Raw genomic sequence first — 23,272 nt, 5'->3', positions numbered from 1 at the left:
TTTTGTTGTAGGTTCTAGTCATATTAAGAAGCTTCAACTAAGGTTTTTGTTATAGGTCCTTGACAAATTAAGGATCTTGGACTATTGTTTTTGTTGTAGGTCCTTGTCATATGGAAGATTTTTGAATTGCGTCTTTGTTTTAGGTCCTAGACATATCGAACATTTTCGAACAACGTTTTTGTTTTAGGTCCTTGTCATATCAGGGATCTTGGACTAGCGTTATTGTTGTAAGTCCTTGTCATATCGAAAATCTCGGACTAATGTTTTTTGGAGTAGGTTCTTGTCATATCAAGGACCCTTGGACTAAGATTTTTGTTTGTTGGTCTTTGACACATTAAGGATCTTGGACTAGCGTTTTTGGAGTAGGTTCTTGTCATATCAAGAAGCTCCAACTAAGGTATTTGTTTGTTGGTCCTTGACAAATTAAGGATCTTGGACCAGCGCTTTTGTTGTAGGACCTTATCATATTGAGGATCTTGGACTATCGTTTTTGTTGTAGGTCCTTGTCATATCGAATATTTTTGAATAGCATTTTTGTTTTAGGTCTTTGACTTATCAAACATTTTTGAACAATGTTTTTGTTGTAGGTCCTTGTCATATCGAGGATCTTGGACTAGCGTTATTGTTGTAAGTCCTTGTCATATCAAAGATCTCGGACTAGCGTTTTTGGAGTAGGTTCTTGTCATATCAAGGACCTTGGACTAAGGTCTCTGTCGTAAGTCCTTGACAAATTCAGAAAGTTGGACTAGCAGCGCATTTGTTGTAGGACCTTGGCATATTTAGGATCTTGAACTATCGTTTTTGTTGTAGGTCCTTGTCACATAGAAGATTTTTGAATCACGTCTTTGTTTTAGGTCCTTGACATTTCGAACATTTTTGAACAACGTTTTTGTTGTAAGTCCTTGTCATATCAAGGATCTTGGACTATCGTCATTGTTGTAGGTCCTTGTCACATTGAGGATCTTGGACTAGCTTTTTTGTAGTAGGTTCTTGACATAGCGAACATTTTTGAACAACGTTTTTATTGTTGGTCCTTGTCATATCAAGGATTTTGGACTAGCGTTTTTGTTGTAGGTCCTTGTCACATTGAGGATCTTGGACTAGCATTTTTGTCATAGGTTCTTATCATATCAATGTAATCATTGTCACGATAGCGGATTGTTGCATTTGGTATGACCCCAGGATGCAGAGACAGTAGGTGAAGTGCAGATAATATATTCACACCATTAACATTAGTCACAAAAGACAAGTGATAAGAGCAAAATCCCGATTTTCCCGGGATTTCCTCGAATTTCAGTACCCTTCCCGAAAATCTGCTTGGGCAACCATTATGCCGAATAAATCTCGATTTCCACCCGGTCAACAATATTGGGAGCTTGCTTTAAAGGCACTACCTTTAACGTCCTCTACGTGTCATCCGCTTTTTCTCCATACAGAGGGCGTACCGGCCCGATCACATAATATATGCGGCTTTTACACACACACATAAGTGAATGCAAGCCATTCTTGGTAAACATCCATACACGTCACACTGCAGGTGGCCGTGTAAACAACTTTAGGACTGTTGCAAATATGCGCCACACTGTGAACCCACACCAAACAAGAATGACACACACATTTCGGGAGAACATCCGCACCGTAACACAACATAAACACAACAGAACAAATACCCAGAAACCCTTGCAGCACTAACTCCTCCGGGACCCCCTACAATATACACCCGTGGTACCACCAAAACTCCCCCCCCCCCAATCTCCCAAACTCAGAGGTCTCAAGGTTGACAAGTATGGATAAGATACAAAGTGACTCCCCTGATCACTATTCAAGAGCAGGTGTGGAGAACAGCGCTCAGACACGGCGGTGAAAATCACCGCAAGACATAACCAATACATTAAAGTAGAACAAAAATAAGAATGCACGCCAGGGAGAAACACTTGACAACACAAAACCCCCAAAATTGGGACAAACATGCTACTGGAACACTGCCTGTAAAGTTAAAGGGTAAGTTAAAGTACCAATGATTGTTACACACACTAGGTGTGTTGAGATTATCCTCTGCATTTGACCCATCACCCTCACCCCTAGGGAGGTGAGGGGAGCAGTGAGCAGCAGCGGTGGCTGCGCCCGGGAATCATTTTTGGTGATTTAACCCCCAAACCCAACCCTTGTTGCTGAGTGCCAAGCAGGGAAGTAATGGGCAGAGGTGGGTAGTGACGCGCTACATTTACTACGTTACATCTACCTGAGTAACTTTTGGGATAAATTGTACTTCTAAGAGTAATTTTAATGCAACATACTTTTACTTGAGTATATTTATAGAGAAGGAACGCTACTTTTACGCCGCTCCATTTATCTACATTCAGCTCGCTACTCGCTACCGATTTTTATTGATCCGTTAATGCACGCTTTGTTTTTTGTTTGTTTAGGTTCGTCAGACAGACCCTCAAAGTAGGATCTATCGCATGCCTGCGTTTCACCAATCAAATGCAGTCACTGGTGACGTTTGACTCCGTTTCACCAATCAAATGCAGTCACTGGTGACGTTTGACTCTGTATGGAGAAAAAGCGGATGACACGTAGAGGACGTTAAAGGTAGTGCCTTTAAAGCAAGCTCCCAATATTGTTGTCCGGGTGGAAATCGGGAGATATTTGGCAGAATGGTTGCCCCAGGAGATTTTCGGGAAGGGCTCTGAAGTTTGAGGAAATCCCGGGAAAATCGGGATTTTGCTCTTATCACTTGTCTATCGTGACTAATGTTAATGGTGTGATTATCTTATCTGCACTTTGCCTACTGTCTCTGCATCCTGGGGTCATACCAACGGCAACAATCCGCTATCGTGACGATGATTACATTGATATGATAAGAACCTTACGACAAAAATGCTAGTCCAAGATCCTTAATGTGACAACGCCCTACAACAAAAACGCTAGTCCAAAATCCTTGATTTGACTAGGACCAACAACAAAAACATTGTTCAAAAATGTTCGATATGTCAAGAACCTACTACAAAAAAGCTAGTCCAAGATCCTCAATCATGTAACCAGGCGGTACATGATTAACTGCACATTCTTTTATTTATTTTTTATAAACCTTTATTTATAAATTTCAACATTTACAAACAGTTGAAAATAATAATCAAAGTAAGTACAAAAACAGTATAAAAACTGTACAAAACAGCAGCAGGGGGTTGTAAATTCAAAGTAACTAAAATAGAATGCAAAAATAATACATATATGAAATAAACAAAGTGCAAAGCCATAGGCTTACTCAATCTCAGCAAATAACTTAAATGTGGAACACAGCATCATTGTTTTCACAGCTTTTTGGTTGTTAGAGGTAGAGTGTTTTATGTGGAGTTCTAAATCTTTTTTAAAGGCACGAAAAACAGGTCGGGTATTGAGAAACTTACATTTATGAATATAAAACTTAGCCAATAGTATAATGAGGTTGCAAAGGTAAATTTCATTTAAAAAAATGTTTCAATACAGTGTAAAACAAAATCTATATTATTTAATATATATTATTGTTTCAGTTGCTTAAGAGATATTCCTGGCTCTGAATTTGTTCATTGCTATTTTTATGTTTTTGTGCATTACGTGTTTCCGTCATCATTGAACAAACAGGTTACTCATCGGTTACTCAGTACTTGAGTAGTTTTTTCACAACATACTTTTAACTTTTACTCAAGTAAATATTTGGGTGACTACTCCTTACTTTTACTTGAGAAATAAATTTCCAAAGTAACAGTACTCTTACTTGAGTACAATTTCTGGCTACTCTACACACCTCTGGTAATGGGCCCCATTTTTATAGTCTTCGGTATGAAATAAATGAATGTGGACTGGAAGACTCCAGTAGCCTACGTGAGGTCGGATGTTGTTCGACTGTGATAAAGAGTCGAGAAAAGACATTCAAGTCTGCCTCTGCTTGAACCGGAGACTCCTGCTGTCATCTGTGCAGGTATGTGGATGCCTTTTAAGGCAGCACCAAGTAGGAGCGCTCCATCATCAAGTTCAAAAGTCACGGCGGTCCTCGGATTTCATAGTAAGCGGCTCACGCGTCACCACTGCGCTCATGATAGATCTGCCCAGCGAATAAAGAGAAAGAAAAACAAACATGCTGTTTTTATTGCCGCCATGATTTAATAAGTGACTTATATAATTTCCCATCGAGTTTTTCCTTATAAAATGGCAAGAGTGGCTCAGGGAAATATGTGACATTTAACTTTGTTGGCACCAAAGACAACCTCCCCCTCTTGTAATGTAGCCCCCGACCTTTAACCTCTGCAAAGTGCTACAGTGCATCTCCCGCTCTGTCCTCATCGCCGGCAAAGGAGAACCAGATGGGTACCTTAAAGTCGCATAAATATTTACGCACAGTCAGGTCTTATAGATCAAAGCTGAAGATCCACACATGACGCAAACAGCTGCTTTCATCTCCACGGAGCTTAGCGGTTCAGACATGGTGGGCGTGGCCTGTTATGCAAATAACCTCCCCCCCAGTGGGTCCGACAAACGTATTCAGCTACCAATCAGCCTAAGGTTGTCATTGTTGTAAAAACTTGTGGTCTTTTTGCCTCAGAGTGCCCAGCAAGTTGCACAATAGTGGACAAAGCTAGTTGCTTTAGTTGTTTACCAAGTTTACTTGGTAGTGACTAAAAATATTTTAATTTTTTTAATTTACTTTGTTGCAGCCAACTCTCATTGTCCTTTTTCTGATTTGTGACGCAGCCCTATTGGGAATGCTACTCAAATATCCGATACAAGACAAAATAGTTTGTATGCTCTACTCCAAAAAACATATTCGAAGATCCTTTATTTGAGAAGGACCTATTACAAAAATGCTAATCAAAGTGCCTCGATACCACAAGGACGCACTACAAAAATGCTAGACAAAGATCCTGGACATGACAAGGACCTGTAGGAAAAGAACGCTAGTCAGAAATCATTGATATGACAAGGACATACTACAAAAACGCAAATAAAACTTTTGGAATATGACAAGGACCTACAAAAAACGTTAGTCAAAGGTCCTTGACATGACAAGGACCTAGGAAAGGAACGCTCATCAAAAAAAAAACGCTAATCAAAAATCTTTGATATGACAAAGACCCACAACAAAAACGTCAGTCAAAGATCCTTGACATGACAGGGACCTATTGGAAAAGAACGCTAATCAAAAATCTTTGATATGACAAGGACCTACAATGAAAACACAATTCAAAAATTTCCAATATGACAAGGACCTTCAAAGAAAACGCAATTCAAAAATGTTCGATATGACAAGGACCTAAAAAAAAACGTTAGTCAAAGATCCTTGACATGACAAGCACTTAGAAAAAGAACGCTCATCAAAAATATTTGATATGACAACGACCTACAACGAAAATGTCAGTTAATGATCCTTGACATGACAAGGACATCGGAAAAGAACGGTAATCAAAAATATGACAAGGACATACTACAAAAACGCTAGACAAAGATCTTTGACATGACAAAGACCTGTAGGAAAAGAACGCTAATGAAAAATCTTTGATATGACAAGGCCTTACAATGAAAACGCAATTACAAAATGTTCGACATGACAAGGACTAAAACAAAAATGTTAGTTAAAGATCCTTGACATGACAAGGATCTTGGAAAAGAACATTAGTCAAAAATGTTGGATATGCCAAGGACCTACAACGAAAACACAATTAAAAATGTTCGATATGACAAGGACGTACAACAAAAACATTTGTCAAAGATCCTTGAAAGACAAGGACCTAAGAAAAGAACGCACATTAAAAAAAAGCTAATCAAAAATCTTCGATATGACAAAGACCCACAACAAAAACGTTAGTCAAAGATCCTTGACATGACAAGGATCTATAGGAAAAGAACGCTAATCAAAAATCTTTGATATGACAAGGACCTACAATGAAAACACAATTCAAAAATTCCCAATATGACAAGGACCTTCAAAGAAAACGCAATTAAAAAATGTTCCATATGACAAGGACCTAAAAAAAAACGTTAGTCAAAGATCCTTGACATGACAAGCACTTAGAAAAAGAACGCTCATCAAAAATCTTTGATATGACAACGACCTACAACGAAAATGTCAGTTAATGATCCTTGACATGACAAGGACATTGGAAAAGAACGGTAATCAAAAATATGACAAGGACATACTACAAAAACGCTAGACAAAGATCTTTGACATGACAAAGACCTGTAGGAAAAGAACGCTAATGAGAAATCTTTGATATGACAAGGCCTTACATTGAAAACGCAATTACAAAATGTTTGACATGACAAGGACTAAAACAAAAATGTTAGTTAAAGATCCTTGACATGACAAGGATCTTGGAAAAGAACACTAGTCAAAAATGTTGGATATGCCAAGGACCTACAACAAAAACATTTGTCAAAGATCCTTGACATGACAAGGACCTAAGAAAAGAACGCACATAAAAAAAAAAGCTAATCAAAAATACTACAAAAACGCTAGACAAAGATCTTTGACATAACAAAGACCTGTAGGAAAAGAACGCTAATGAGAAATCTTTGATATGACAAGGCCCTACAATGAAAAAGCAATTAACATGTTTTCGATATGATAAGGACCTACAACAAAAACGTTAGTCAAAGATCCTTGACATGACACAGACCTAGGAAAAGCATGCTAATCAAAAATCTCTGATATGACAAGGACCTACAACAGAAACACAATTCAAAAATGTCCTATATGACAAGGACCTACAACGAAAACGCAATTAAAAATGTTCGATATGACAAGGACCTACAAAAAAAATGTAAGTCAAAATGCCTATAATGACAAGGACCTAGAAAAAGAACGCTCATCAAAAATCTTTGATATGACAAGGACCTACAACAAAAACACAATTAAAAAATGTTTGATATGACAAGGACTACAACAAAAATGTTAGTTAAAGATCCTTGACATGACAAGGATCTTGGAAAAGAACGCTACTCAAAAATGTTGGCTATGACAAGAACCTACAACGAAAACGCAATTACAAAATGTTTGAAATGACAAGGACTACAACAAAAATGTTAGTTAAAGATCCTTGACATGACAAGGATCTTGGAAAAGAACGCTACTCAAAAATGTTGGCTATGACAAGGACCTACAACGAAAAACACAATTAAAAAATGTTCAATATGACAAGAACCTACAAAAAAATCATTAGTCAAAGATCCTTGACATGACAAGGATCTTGGAAAAGAACGCTACTCAAAAATGTTGGCTATGACAAGAACCTACAACGAAAACGCAATTACAAAATGTTTGAAATGACAAGGACTACAACAAAAATGTTAAAGATCCTTGACATGACAAGGATCTTGGAAAAGAACGCTACTCAAAAATGTTGGCTATGACAAGGACCTACAACGAAAAACACAATTAAAAAATGTTCAATATGACAAGAACCTACAAAAAAATCATTAGTCAAAGATCCTTGACATGACAAGGACCTACAAAAAAGAATGTTAATCAAAAGTTTTGAATATGACAAGGCCCTACAACAAAGACGCAATTAAAAAATGTTCGATATGACAAGAACCTACAACAAAAACAGTCAAAGATCCTTGACATGACCAGGACTTCGGAAAATAATTCTTATCAAAAATTTTGGATATGACAAGGAACTACCAAGAAAACACAATTAAAAAATGTTCGATATGACAAGGCCCTACAACAAAAATGTTGGTCAAAGATCCTTGACATGACAAGGACCTTAGAAAAGAACGCTAATCAAAAATGTTGGCTATGAAAAGGCCATATCATGAAAACGCAATTAAAAAATGTTCAATATGACAACGACCTACAACAAAAACATCAGTCAAAGATCCTTGACATGACATGGACCTAAAAAAAGAACGCTCATCAAAAATCTTTGATATGACAAGGACTTACAACGAAAACAATTCAAAAAATGTTTGATATGACAAGGACTTGCAACGAGAATGTTAGTTAAAGATCCTTGACATGACAAGGCCCTATGGGAAAAGAACGCTAATCAAATATCTTTGATATGACAAGGACCGATAACGAAGACACAATTCAAAATTTTTCGATATGGCAAGGACCTACAACAAAAACATCTGTCAAAAATCCTTGACATGACAAGGACCTAGAAGAAGTACATTAATCAAAAATCTCTGATATGACAAGGACCTACAACAAAAACACAATTAAAAAATGTTCGATATGACAAAGACCTACAACAAAAATGTTAGTCAAAGATCCTTGAGATGACAAGGACCTTGGAAAAGAACGCTAATCAAAAATGTTCGATATGACAAGGACCTACAACAAAAACATTCGTCAAAGATCCTTGACATGACAAGGACCTAGGAAAAGAACGCTCATCAAAAACAAAATGCTAATCAAAACTCTTCGATATGACAAAGACCTACAACAAAAATGTTAGTCAAAGATCCTTGACATAACAAAGACCTATAGGAAAAGAACGCGAATCAGAAATCTTTGATATGACAAGGACCTACAATGAAAACACAATTAAAACATTTCCAATATGACAAGGACCTACAATGTAAACGCAGTTAAAAAATGTTCAATATGACAAGGCCCTACAACAAAAATGTTAGTCAAAGATCCTTGAGATGACCAGGACCTTGGAGAAGAAGGCTCATCAAAAATCTTTGATACGACAAGGACCTACAACGAAAACACAATTAAAAAATTTCCGATATGACAACGACCTACAAAAGAAAACGTTAGTCACAGATCCTTGACGTGACAAAGACCTAGAAAAAGAACGCTTATCAATATGACAAGGACCTACAACGAAAATACAATTAAAAAATACAATTAAGGGACGGCGTGGCGCAGTGGAAGAGCGGCCGTGCGCAACCCGAGGGTTCCTGGTTCAAATCCCACCTAGTACCAACCTCGTCACGTCCGTTGTGTCCTGAGCAAGACACTTCACCCTTGCTCCTGATGGGTGCTGGTTGGCGCCTTGCATGGCAGCTCCCTCCATCAGTGTGTGAATGTGTGTGTGAATGGGTAAATGTGGAAGTAGTGTCAAAGCGCTTTGAGTACCTTGAAGGTAGAAAAGCGCTATACAAGTACAACCCATTTATCATTTAAAAATATGTTCACTATAACAAGGACCTACAACGAAAATGTTTGTCAAAGATCCTTGACACGACAAGGACCTATAGGAAAAGAACGCTAATAAAAAATCTTTGATATGACAAGGCCTTACAACAAAAACGCAATTACAAAATGTTGGATATGACAAGGACCTGCAACGAAAATGTTAGTGAAAGATCCTTGACATGACAAGGACCTTGGAAAATAACACAAATCAAAAATATGACGAGGACATGCTGCAAAAACGCTAGACAAAGATCTTTGACATGACAAAGACCTGTAGGAAAAGAACGCTAATCAGAAAGCTTTGATGTGACAAGGCCCTACAATGAAAACGCAATTAAAATCTTTTCGATATGATAAGGACCTACAACAAAAACGTCAAAGATCTTTGACATGACACGGACCTAGAAAAAGACCGCTCATCAAAAATCTTTGCTATGACAAGAACCTACAACGAAAACACAATTAAAAAATGTTTGATATGACAAGGACCTACAAAAAAAACGTTAGTCAAAGATTCTTGACATGACAAGGACCTACAAAAAGAACACTCATCAAAAATATCTGATAAGACAAGGACCTACAACGAAAATGTTAGTCAAAGAACCTTGATTTGATTGTTGTTTTTATGTTAACCACTTAGGGAGGAATGTATTAATCAACAATTATTGACGTCACACTCGACTAACACTTCAAGTTTGGAGTGAAAACGCTTTTCAGCAGATTCCTACAAAGAGATGAGCGTTCTTGTCTTATCGAGGATAACAATATCTTCTATATGACAAGGACCTACAACAAAATTGCTAGTCAAATATTCTCTTTATTAGAGTCAAATATTCTCTTTAATTAGAGTCAAAGATTCTCTTTATTAGAGTGACAATCTATTGTTTCAAGGAACCAACTACAAAAACGATACTCAAATTTCCTTTATATCACAGTAAAACTTTTGTTTAAAGGAACCGAGATCAAAAACTCTAGTCAAAGATCCTCAATTTGAGTAGGACCTATTTTTATATTTTATATTTTTAGTCTTCTTTATACCTTTTGTTTTTGCCCTCTTTTTATGCCCTTGTGTGCATTATCCTTTCCATCCTGATCCTTTTCATGTTTTTTAACTGAGCTACTGTGTGGAACGATTTACCTTCTGGGTCATTAAAGTTTGTCTGAGTCTAACAAAAACACTAGTCAAAGAGCCTCAATGTGACAAGGACCTAAAACAAAAACGCTATTCAAAGATATTACAACAAAAACGCTAATAAAAAAAGTATTTTCTATGGCAATGACATACATCAAAAATGCTATTCAAAAATGTTTTATATGGAAAGGCCCAAGAACAAAAACGCTATTGAAAGATCCTCAAAATGACAAGGACCAATATCAAACATTGTTCAAAAATGTCAAGGACTTGCTCAGTTGCCTTGTGGTTAGAGTGTCCGCCCTGAGATTGGGAGGTCGTGAGTTCAAACTCTGGCCAAGTCATACCAAAAACTATAAAAATGGGACCCATTACCTCAGCATCAAGGGTTGGAATTGGGGGTTAAATCACCAAAATGATTGCTGAGCGCGGCCAGTACTGCTGCTCACTGCTCCCCTCACCTCCCAGGGGGTGGAAAAAGGGGATGGGTCAGATGCAGAGGGTAATTTCACCACACCTAGTGTCCGTGTGTGACTATCAGTGGTACTTTAATTTTTAACTTTTGACCTAAAACAAAAACCCATCCATCCATTTTCTAATGCTTATTCCCATCTGGGTCGCGGGGGGCGCTGGTGCCTATCTCAGCTACAATCGGGCGGAAGGCGGTGTACACCCTGGACAAATCGTCACCTCATTGCAGTAAAACAAAAACGCTATTCAAAAATATTCTAAATGACAAGGACCTACAACAAAAACGATAGTCCAATATCTTCAATACGACAGGGACCTCAACAAAAACGTTAGTCCTTAGATCCTTGATATGACAAGGGCCTACGACAAAAACCTTAGTTCAAGGTCCTTGCCATGACAAGAACCTACTCCAAAAACGCTAGTCCAAGATTTTTTTTAGGTTGACAAGGACCTAAAACAGAAACCTAAGTCCAAGTTCCTTGATATGACAAGAACCTACTCCAAAAATACCAGTCCAAGATCGTCTATATGACAAGGACCTACAACAATAACGCTAGTCCAAGATCCTTGATATGGCTAGGACCTACAACAAAAACATTGTTCAAAACTGTTCGATATATCGAGAACCTAAAAAAAAACGCTATTAAAAAATCTTCGATATGACAAAGACCTACAACAACAGCGCTAGTCCAAGATCCTTGATATGAGAAGGACCCACGACAAAAACCTTAGTTCAAGGTCCTTGATATGACAAGATCCTACTCCAAAAATACAAGTCCAAGATCCTTGATTGGACAAGGACCTACAACAATAACACCAGTCCAAGATCCTTGATATGACAAGGTCCTATGACAAAAACCTTGATTAAAGCTCCTTGACATGACAAGAACCTACTCCAAAAACGCGAGTCCAAAATTTTCTATTTGACAAGGACCTACAACAACAAACCTTAGTCCAAGGTCCCTTGTACAACAAGAACTTACTTCAAAAACACTTTTTGAAGATCCTTGATATGATAAGGACCTACAACAAAAATGTTGTTCAAAAATGTTTGATATGTCAAAGACCAAAACAACAAAAAGCCATTCAAATATCATCAATACGACAAGGACCTAAAACAAAAACAATAGTCCGAGACCTTCAATATTACAAGGACCAACAACAAAAGCGCTAGTCCAAGATCCAAGATATGACAAGAACCTACTCCAGAAATACAAGTCCAAGATCCTCGATGTGACAAGGATCTACAACAATAACACCAGTCAAGGATCCTTGATATGACATTGTCCTATGACAAAAACTTTGGTTAAAGCTCCTTGACATGACAAGAACCTACTCCAAAAACGTTAGTCCAAGATTTTCAATTTGACAAGGACCTACAACAACAACCTTAGTCCAAGGTCTTTGATACAACAAGAACCTACTCCAAAAACACTAGTCGAAGATTCTTGATTTGATAAGGACTTACAACAAAAACGTTGTTCAAAAATGTTTGATATGTCAAAGACCTAAAACAAAAACGCCATTCAAATATCTTCAATACAACAACTACTTAAAACAAAAACAATAGTCCGAGACCCTCAATATGTAAAGGACCAACAACAAAAGCGCTAGTCCAAGATCCAAGATATGACAAGAACCTACTCCAAAAATACGAGTACAAGATCCTCGATGTGACAAGGATCTACAACAATAACGCCAGTCCAAGATCCTTAATATGACAAGGTCCTATGACAAAAACCTTGGTTAAAGCTCCTTGACATGACAAGAGCCTACTCCAAAAATGTTAGTCCAAGATTTTCAATTTGACAAAGACCTACAACAAAAGCCTTAATCCAAGGTCCTTGATATGACAAGAACCTACGACAAAAATGCCGGTCCAAGATCTTCGATATGACAAGGACTTAAAACAATGACGCTAGTCTAGGATCCTTGATATGACAAGGACCGACAACAAAATTGTTGTTCAAAAAGGTTGTATATATCAAGGACCTAAAACAAAGATGTGATTCAAAAATATTCGATGTGACAAGGACCTACAACAAAAACAATAGTCCAAGATTCTAAATATGACAAGGTCCTACAACAAAAGCGCTAGTCCAAGATCCTTAATTTGTCAAGAACCTACCACACAGACTTTAGTTCAAGGTCCTTGACATGATAAGAACCTACTCCAAAAACGCTAGTCCAAGATTTTCCATTTGACAAAGACCTACAACAAAAACCTTAGTCCAAGATCCTTGCCATGACAAGAACCTACTCCAAAAATGCTAGTCCAAGATCCAACTCGCTATAACAAGGACCTACAACAATAACACCATTCCAATGTCCTCGATGTGACAAGGACCTACTACAAAAACACTATTCCAAGTTTTTCAATTTGACAAGGACCTACAACAAAAATCTTAGTCCAAGGTCCTTGATATTACAAGAACCCACTCCAAAAACGTTATCCGTTATCCCCGATATGACAAAAATTTACAACAATAACGCTAGTCCAAGATCCTCGATATGACAAGAACCTACAAAATTAACGTTGTTCAAAAATGTTCGATATGTCAAGGACCTAAAACAAAGATGCGATTCAAAAATGTTCGATGTGACAAGGACCAGAGATGGGTAGTAACGCGCTACATTTACTCCGTTACATTTACTTGAGTAACTTTTGGGATAAATTGTACTTTTACGAGTAGTTTTTATGCAACATAGTTTTGCTTTTACTTAAGTATATTTATAGAGAAGAAACGCAACTTTTACTCCGTTCCATTCGTCTACATTCAGCTCGCTACTCGCTACTTTTTTTTATTGATCTATTAATGTTTGTTTTGGTTAATGACAGAGCTTCAAAGTAGAATCTACGCATGCCTGCGTTTCACCAATCACATGCAGTCACTGGGGACGTTGGCCCAATCAAACAGAGCCAGGCGGTCACATGACCCGATTTATACAAGTTGAAAAACGAATTGGGGTGTTACCATTTAGTGGTCAATAGTACGGAATATGTACTGTACTGTGCAATCTAATAATAAAAGTTTCAATCAATCAATCAAAAGTGTAAAGGAAAAAATGCACTTTTTATTTCAGCCGTACTTTCCGTCAAAAGCCTAAAGACTGATCGCACAGTTCCTGTCTTCACAATAAAAGCGCCGCTCCATCGCGCCTGCGCTAACAAAATAAGAGTCTCCGAACGCCAGCGCAAACAAGCTAGCAAACTACGGAGTTTGCCGCCAATGTATTTCTTGTAAAGTGTATAAAAACGAATATGGAAGCTGGACAAATAAGATGCCAAAAACCAACGACTTTCATGTGGTATTAGACAGAAAAGAGGAACTTTTTTCTCCTCCATTTGAAAACGTGGACGTCTGAGTCCAATCATTGCAAGTCATCAGAATCAGGTAATACACCAACTTATATTCTTGTCTTCATGAAAGATAGGAATCTATATGTTAAACATGCTTGTATATTCATTAAAACACCTTCAACATGTGAACAAAAACGGCAGAATAAATAAATATAAGTTATATACTGTATATATAAATGTATGTATATATATATATATATATATATATATATAATATATAATTTGTGTGTGTATAAATGATGTGTGTGTGTATGTATGATATGTGTGTGTATAAATGATATGTGTGTGTATATATGATATGTGTGTGTATGTTTATATATATATATGAGGTAGACTATCACCTCGACTTGGTCATTTACTGAGTAATTGATAAACGTTGAAAAACTTATTGGGGTGTTACCATTTAGTGGTCAATTGTACGGAATATGTACTGTACTGTACAATCTACTAATACAAGTTTTAACCAATCAATCAAATTAATGAATGCCTACTGAGGCTATGGTGCTGTTAAGTTATTGTGGCTCAATGTGCCATTTTTTTAATTTTATTTTAATGTACTATTATTTAATATATATTATTGTTTTAGTTGCTTAAGAGATATTCCTGGCTCTGAATTTGCTCATTGCTATTTTTATGTTTTTGTGCATTATTTGTTGCCGTAATCAGGTTACTCATCAGTTACTCAGTACTTGAGTAGATTTTTCACAACATACTTTTTACTTTTACTCAAGTAAATATTTGGGTGACTGCTCCCTACTTTTACTTGAGTAATAAATCTCGAAAGTAACAGTACTCTTACTTGAGTACAATTTCTGGCTACTCTACCCACCTCTGACAAGGACCAACAACAAAAACAATAGTCCAAGATCCTCAATATGACAAGGTCCTACAACAAAAGCGCTAGTCCAAGATCCTTAATGTGTCAAGGACCTACGACACATACCTTAGTTCAAGGTCCTTGACATGACAAGAAACTACTCCAAAAACGCTAGTCCAAGATTTTCCATTTGGCAAAGACCTACGACAAAAACCTTGGTCCAAGGTCCTTGATATGACAAGAACCTACTCCAAAAACACTAGTCCGAGATCCTTGAAATGACAAGGACTTACAATAATAACACTAGTCCAAAATCCTCTATATGACGAGGACCTACAACAAAAACGTTCAAAAATGTTAGATTAGTCAAGGACCTAAAACAAAAATACAATTCAAAAATCTTATATATGACAAGGACCTACAACAAAAAATATAGTCCAAGATCCTTAATTTGTCAAGGATCTACAACACAGACCTTACTTCAAGGTCCTTGACATGACAAGAACCTACTCCAAAAACGCTGGTCCAAGATTTTCAATCTGACAAAGACCTGCAACAAATAACTTAGTCCAAGGTCCTTGATATGACAAGAACCTACTCAAAAAAAACGCTGGACAAAGATCCATCTCAATATAAGAAGGACCTACAACAATAATGCCAGTCCAAGGTCCTCGATATGACAAGGACCCACAACAAAAACACTAGTTCAAGATTTTCAATTTGACAAAGACGTACAACAAAAACCTTAGTCCAAGGTCCTTGATATGACAAGAACCTCCTCAAAAAAACGATAGTCCAACATCCACCTCAATATAACAAGGACCTACAACAATAATGCCAGTCCAAGGTCCTCGATATGAGAAGGACCTATTACAAAAACACTAGTCCAAGATTTTCAATCTGACAAGGACCTAGAACAAAAACCTTAGTCCAAGGTCCTTGATATGACAAGAACCTACTCAAAAAAAAGTTAGTCCAAGATTCACCTCGATATAACAAAGACCTACAACAATAACGCCAGTCCAAGGTCCTCGATATGACAAGAACCTACTACAAAAACATTAGTCCAAGATTTTCAATTTGACAAGCACTTACGACAAAAACCTTAGTCCAAGATCTTGGATATGACAAGGACCTACAACAATAACGCTAGTCCAGGATCTTCCATGTGACAAGCACCTACGACAAAAACCTTAGTCCAAGATCCTCGATATGACAAGGACCTACAACAATAACGCTAGTCCAAGATCCCTGACGTGACAAGGACCTACAACAATAACGCCAGTCCAAGATCCTCCAAAGACATTTAAAATGAACACAATACAGTACAACACAGGCCAAGTTACACAACAAACAATTACAGACAACTAGTAGAGACAATTTTGCTCAGATACCTCTGAGCTCACACAACTCTCTCAGAATTTACAATATTTACACTAGAATGACACATAATGCAGTAAAATAAATATAATATTATGGTAACACTTTAGTATGGGGAACATTTTCACCATTAGTTGGTTGCTTATTAAAGAAACAAAGACTTAATTTATAGTTATATGGACACTAGGGGAACATACAAGGGTTTGGATTAGGGTTCCTAATCAGCAAAAATTCTGAGGTTATTAACGGAAGACTCTTAGTTAATGGCTTACTGGTTGTATATTAGACCCATACAGAATAAGGCATTAATAAGTACTTAACAATGACTAATTAAGAGCCAATATGTATCTAATTTGCATGTTAATAAGCAACTAATTAATGGTGAATATGTGTTCCCCATACTAAAATGTCACCAATATTATTAAATTCCATTACAACCAAGGACAGACTACATACAGTGGCATTCCCTTTTAAAATAAACAACAAGAGACACTTTGAAGGGACCAATGGTTGATAAAGACCCGGCAGATGATTCCAATCTAAAAGGGCCACCTCTTTACGCACAGTAGGGACAGTAAATGTGGGATGTTGAGAGAGTCTTAGAGGGTGTCATGTATTTGTGATCATGTTTTGTTTAGTTGTGTTATGTTACTTCAAGACTCCATTAGTTCCTGTTTTTTCACTCGATTGTTTTGTTTCCATGACAACCCATTATTTTTCACCTGTCCTCATGTCACGCGCCTGATTCACTTGAGCTCATGCACCTGTTGTCAATCACCGTGTCACTTTTTAAGCCTGTAGTTGCCAGGCAGTCAGCTGTCGACATCACCCTCTACACGCCCTTGATACCGGATTGCTCACTTCTTGCCATAGATTCATGCTTTTCACGTCACAGTTGTTCATAGTTCTGCCATTGTGCGAGTTTTTGTTTTCAGAGCCAAGTTTTTGTACCTCCTCTGTGAGCGCCTTTCGTTTGTACCCTTTTTTGAGTTAAGACTAAAAGATGTCGTTACCTTCAAATCGTGTCCGGTCCAGTCGATTTGCACCACGGGAAAACAAACCACACCATAGTCCAATGATGCAAACATTTCAAATATGCTGGTAGATTAAAATAAATACACTTGAAAATAAATAACAACTACTGGTCCAGCCGTCGCTCGTCAGGACAGAGCCATTTGAGCTGGGTGTATAAATTACAAGTGATGGGTCCCGTATGGACAACTTCAAATAAATCCACCCAGGCATTATTTCTGAGTGGGTAACATAACTGCGACCATTTAACCGTTTGACCATCAAAGTCGGCATGACAAAATATGAAAGCCCGGTCTTGACCTGTTGTCCCTGCACAATGGAAGCTTGATTGCGGCATTACCAGAGGCCGTGAAAAACACAACTTCATCAGCAGGTGATTGTGCACAGGTGCCACAATGGATCGTGCAGCTGAGAGGAGCGTCTATTTGCATGAGGTGACGTGAGGCCGAGCGCACAATACATGAGTGTACGCTTTCAAGCCAGTTCGATAAGCAGGAACTTCCATTCAGTATCCACACCAGACACCACACAACTTTTTAGCTGCCATCAAGGCAAAGACAATGGAAGTGCGTTGGCCCAATTTGGAGCGTGACCCCTGAAAGTCACACACATTTCGGGCAAGAGGAGATAGAGCGAGTCCTTGAGCTTTTCGGTGAAAGTGAAGCATTGCAGCTGCAAAGTCCTCCGCCTACCCCTGGTGCTATACCTTCACTACTATCCACAATGAAAGAAAAACTTACTTGTACGTTCAATCCTGGTCCAAAAGTCTCCGAGGCAGAACGGACCAAAACAAAGCAGCATGCATCACCACTCTGCTGCTACTGATGCAAGGAGAGAGAGAGAGAGAGAGAGAGAGAGAGAGAGAGAGAGAGAACTCTTTGCTGAAAGCTGACAGCCAATGACGTTGACTGTGTTTCCTGCCTTTTAGCCAATGACCGCCCCCCGCCCTTCTTCCCTCCATCCGTCCGGTCCAAGTCCTCGTACTGCAAAAAGTCCCATTGCGGTCTGTGGAGGAGAAGAGGGGAGTGCTTGGCATGGAAGAAAGGCTGTGAGCAAGACCTAGGCAATGGCTGATTTGATTAGGACTGGCAAAGAGAGGGAATGTTGTAGAAAAGTGCATCTGTTCCAGGGTCAAGCTGTGACCAATATCAAATCCTTTTCAACTCTAAAGGCAAAACTTTACATCGGGGGTGTCAAAGCTACGGCCCACATGCCGGATCCTGCCCGCTAACAGGTCTCATCAGGCCTGCGTGAGAGTCCAGTCCATAGTGGGGCCAGCAGGAGACCATCCCAAGCGGAGACGGGTCAGCAGCGCAGAGACATCCCCAACCAATGCACAGGCGAGCGGTCCACAACGGGTCCTGACTTTGGACATGACAAAGAAAGCATTTGATACCTCGAAGAGTTTACATATTGTGTTTTTTGTTCAATCCCAGAAAGACTGTGGCTGAAAGTTTAATACTGGCTTTGTAGATACACCGAGATAAAGTCTAAGCTAATTCGGCCCCATTCAGCAATAATTTCCTAATTATTCCTCTTGTCTTTCTTCTTAAGTGATTTTCTAAGAGGAGTCTATTCAAATTCATGACGTGTTCTTAAACGACCAAATTGTTCCCACCTGCAGTTCTTAAGTTGCTGAATGCCAAATGGTTAGCGCGTGCGTGTCTATCATGATTTGCATACAAACACGCCCTTATTTCCCCAATATGCATATGTTAACACCCTTAATTCCATAATTTGCATAGGTAAACGCCCCTAATGCCGTAATTTGCATAGGTAAAGGCCCTTAATTTCCTATATAAGGGCACAATTACGGCGGAAAAGCCAACCATCAAACACACGAACAAAACACAAACAGATTACAGAACAGAAATTTGTATTATCCCGCCGGGGAATACATAATGTCAAATCGTAAGGTTTTTTTTTTGTTTGTTTTTTTAAGAATTTAATAATCAATCCAACAAAACAATATTCAACAATACCATAATAATGCAATCCAACTAAACAATACACAATATCATAATAACGCAATCCAATTCCAAAACCAAGCCCGACCCAGCAACATTCAGAATAGCAATAAACAGAACAATTAAGAGGACACACAAACATGACACAGAACAATCTAAAAGTAGTGGAACAATAACAAATATTATCAACAACAGTATCAAAATTAGTAACAATTTTGACATAGCAGTGATTACATATCCTTCATTGACATTATCAATACAGACATGAATAAAAAATAAAATAAAATAAAAAAATAAAGTTTAAGAAAGGGGGGACAGCTCTTTGTAGATCAAAGCGTTCAAATAAATATTTGTCACTTCGTACATGGTCGTGAAATATATTCTTCCTCTCCAGGGCATGATCTGCGGCATCTTGACATTTTGCAGTGTGTGTGTGTGCGTGCAGTATTTTGAAATGTCTATATATTATTCATTTTGCTATATATATATATATATATATGTATATATATATATATATATATATATAAAACTTGTCACACTTAAGAACAACTAGGCCACCCTATTTCCTCACCCACGGACAAATCCCAGCTAAGACAACATTGGTGAATACAAAAATCTCCTTAAAATCTTCGTAAGTGGGCCTAAGAACAAAATGTATTCTTAAGACCGGTTGCTGAATGGGGCCCATTGTGTTTATGAAAGTGCACCAATCTCCTCAGAAATTTTAACAAACTTGAAGGGTTTTTGTCCAGAGAATTATTTGTGATTTGTACGTTTTCATAATGTGCTCGTCCTATTTTTGGCCAAAGTGAATCAAAGAAAACAAACCTGGAGTTGTCTTTATTTCTAAGTTATCACGCCATGATTGTACCATTCCAGCCCGATTGGGAATATTAGAATTATCCTCCATGCGGGCCCTGAGCTAAAATTTGTTTGACACCACTGCTTTACATGCTTCATTCATTCACACAAGAAAAAAAAAGTTACTTGGGACAAGAAACTCACAACATCACATACTGTTGCCATTTTGTACTAGCCAACCTAGACATAGACATATGTACTGAAATGACCGCTTCTCAAATTTACATGAGAGGTCAAACAAAGCAACACATTGCTATCAGACTCACCAATCAAAATGGGTCGTTGCCTTATCAGTTTTCTTATTGCAATCTTTAAGTCATGTAGTACTGAGCAGCCAAGACAAATCCCGCCACTACGTCGCTATTAGCCACGATGTTCTACAGCTGGCGTCACATTTTTCTTCTTTGTGGCGTCAGGCACACACAGACCGGCACAACAAAACACAGAAAAGCCAAAGAACCCTGTGGAGTTAATACTTCACAATGGATGCCTGCTAGTGTGACCGTGTGATACTTGGTTGTGTAACCCCTCTCCCCAATGCCCTTAGAGCTGCACTAGACAGTAAGTTGGCAGCCAGGCTTGACTCTCATTAGTAACGGCATGTTGTTCAAGTTAAAGTACCACTGATAGTCACACACACACACACACACACACACACACACTAGGTGAGGCAAATTTATTCTCTGCATTTGAGTCATCACCCTTGATCACCCCCTGGGAGGTGAGGGGAGCAGTGAGCAGCAGTGGTGGCCATGCCCGGGAATCATTTTTAATGATTTAACCTCCAATTCCAACCCTTGATGCTGAGTGCAAAGCAGGGAGTTAATAGGTCCAATTTGCGACGAAAAATACTCCATAAATGTCAAGTTGTGCACATAGTAAATTTGCATTCTTCTCCTTTTGGCCCGACATGCTCGGATGGGACTTTGTTACGAGTACAAGGCGTCAAAGGCGATTATGCACTTAAAGTTGGTTCAAGTTAAAATACCACTGATAGTCACACACACGCACTAGGTGTGGTGAAAAATAGACCCATCCCCTTGTTCCCCCCCCCCCCCCCCCCCCCCCCCCCCCCGGGAGGTGAGGGGAGCAGTAAGCAGCAGCGGTGGCTGCGCCCGGGAATAATTTTTGGTGATTTAACCCCCAATTCCAACCCTTGATGCGGAGTGCCAAGCAGGGAGGTAATGGGTCCCATTTTTGTAGTCTTTGGTATGACTTGCCCGGGGGTTTGAACTCAAGACCTACAGATCTGAGGGCGGACACTCTAACCACAAAGCCGCTGAACAACATTTTAAAACACATACATAATTCTATAAAGTTTAAAATGTCAAATATATTGTACATACGAATACAAGCCCCGTTTCCATATGAGTTAGGAAATTGTGTTAGATGTAAATATAAATGGAATACATCCATTTGCAAAACCTTTTCAACCCATATTCAATTGAATGCTCTACAAAGACAACATATTTGATGTTCAAACTCATAAACTTTATTTTTTTTTTGCAAATAATAATTAACTTAGAATTTCATGGCTGCAACACGTGCCAAAGTAGTTGGGAAAGGACATGTTCACCACTGTGTTACATCACCTTTTCTTTTAACAACACTCAATAAACGTTTGGGAACTGAGGAAACTAATTGTTGAAGCTTTGAAAGTGGAATTCTTTCCCATTCTTGTTTTATGGAGAGCTTCAGTCATTCAACAGTCCGGGGTCTCCGCTGTCGTATTTTACGCTTCATAATACGCCACACATTTTCGCTGGGAGACAGGTCTGGACTGCAGGCCGGCCAGGAAATTACCCGCACTCTTTTTTTACGAAGACACGCTGTTGTAATAATTGTCTTGCTGAAATAAGGAGGGGCGTCCATGATAACGTTGCTTGGATGACAACATATGTTGCTCCAAAACCTGTATGGACCTTTCAGCATTAATGGTGCCTTCACAGATGTTTAATTTACCCATGCCTGCCTTTTGAACTTTACGCCTATAACAATCCGAATGGTTATTTTCCTCTTTGTTCTGGAGGACACCACATCCTTTTTTTCCAAATATAATTTTAAATGTGGATTGGTCAGACCACAGAACACCTTTCCACTTTTCATCAGTCCATCATAGGTGAGCTCGGGCCCAGCCAAGCCGGCGGCATTTCAGGATGTAGTTGATAAATGGGTTTGGCTTTGCATAGTAGAGTTTTAACTTGCACTTACAGATGTAGCGACGAATTGTAGTTACTGACAGTGGTTTTATGAAGTGTTCCTGAGCCAATGAGGTGATATCCTTTACACACTGGCGGTTTTTGATGCAGTACCGCCTGAGGGATCAAAAGTCTGTAATATCATCGCTTACGTGCAGTGATTTCTCCAAATTCTCAGAACTTTGATGAGTTTACGGACCGTAGATGGTAAAATCCCTAAATTCCTTGCAATAGCTCGTTGAGAAATGTCGTTCTAAAACTGTTCGACAATTTGCTTACAAAGTGGTGACCCTCACCCCATCCTTGTTTGTGAATCACTTAGCATTTCATGGAAGCTGTTTTTATACCCAATCATGGCACCCACCTGTTCCCAATTAGCTTGCACACCTGGGGGTTGTTCCAAATCAGTGTTTGATGAGTATTCTTCAACTTTATCAGTATTTATTGCCACCTTTCCCAACTTCTTTGTCACGTGTTGCTGGCATCAAATTCTAAAGTTAATGATTATTTGCAAAACACATATTTTTGATCAATTTGAACATCAAATATGTTGTCTTTGTCGCATATTCAACTGAATATGGGTTGAAAATGATTTGCAAATCATTGTATTCCGTTTATATTTACATCTAACACAATTTCCCAACTCACATGGAAACGGGGTTTGTACACATATACTCGCATACATACATACATACATACATACATACATACAGACATACGTACCTACGCCCGCACATACATACACAAATACAGTACATAGTTACATACTCAAAGTTCGTACATCCACATGCATATTCACTGTACAAACATACATATACACATACATATACATACATATACATTTACTGTAAAAACATGCATATACACATTCTGTACATATACAAGTACATATACATACATACACTCCTGCACATAATCGC

The 23,272-nt window shown here is 38.4% G+C and overlaps 1 protein-coding gene across 1 annotated transcript in view; it reads right to left on the bottom strand.

Moving 5' to 3' along the window:
• The window catches only part of LOC133568270 (cAMP-specific 3',5'-cyclic phosphodiesterase 4D), a 128,795-nt gene extending 110,653 nt beyond the window's left edge, over positions 1 to 18,142 (bottom strand). Inside the window, exon 1 of the mRNA XM_061920126.1 lies at positions 18,067 to 18,142. The gene's annotated coding sequence lies outside the window, so the exon portion shown is untranslated. The remainder of the gene's footprint in view (positions 1 to 18,066) is intronic.
• Positions 18,143 to 23,272: the final 5,130 nt, after the last annotated feature.

This window comes from Nerophis ophidion, linkage group LG01 (genome assembly GCF_033978795.1).
Source record: "Nerophis ophidion isolate RoL-2023_Sa linkage group LG01, RoL_Noph_v1.0, whole genome shotgun sequence".
Lineage (NCBI taxonomy): Eukaryota > Metazoa > Chordata > Actinopteri > Syngnathiformes > Syngnathidae > Nerophis > Nerophis ophidion.
The sequence above is the reverse complement of the archived record's forward strand: the minus strand, read 5'-3'. Positions and strand labels throughout refer to the sequence as shown.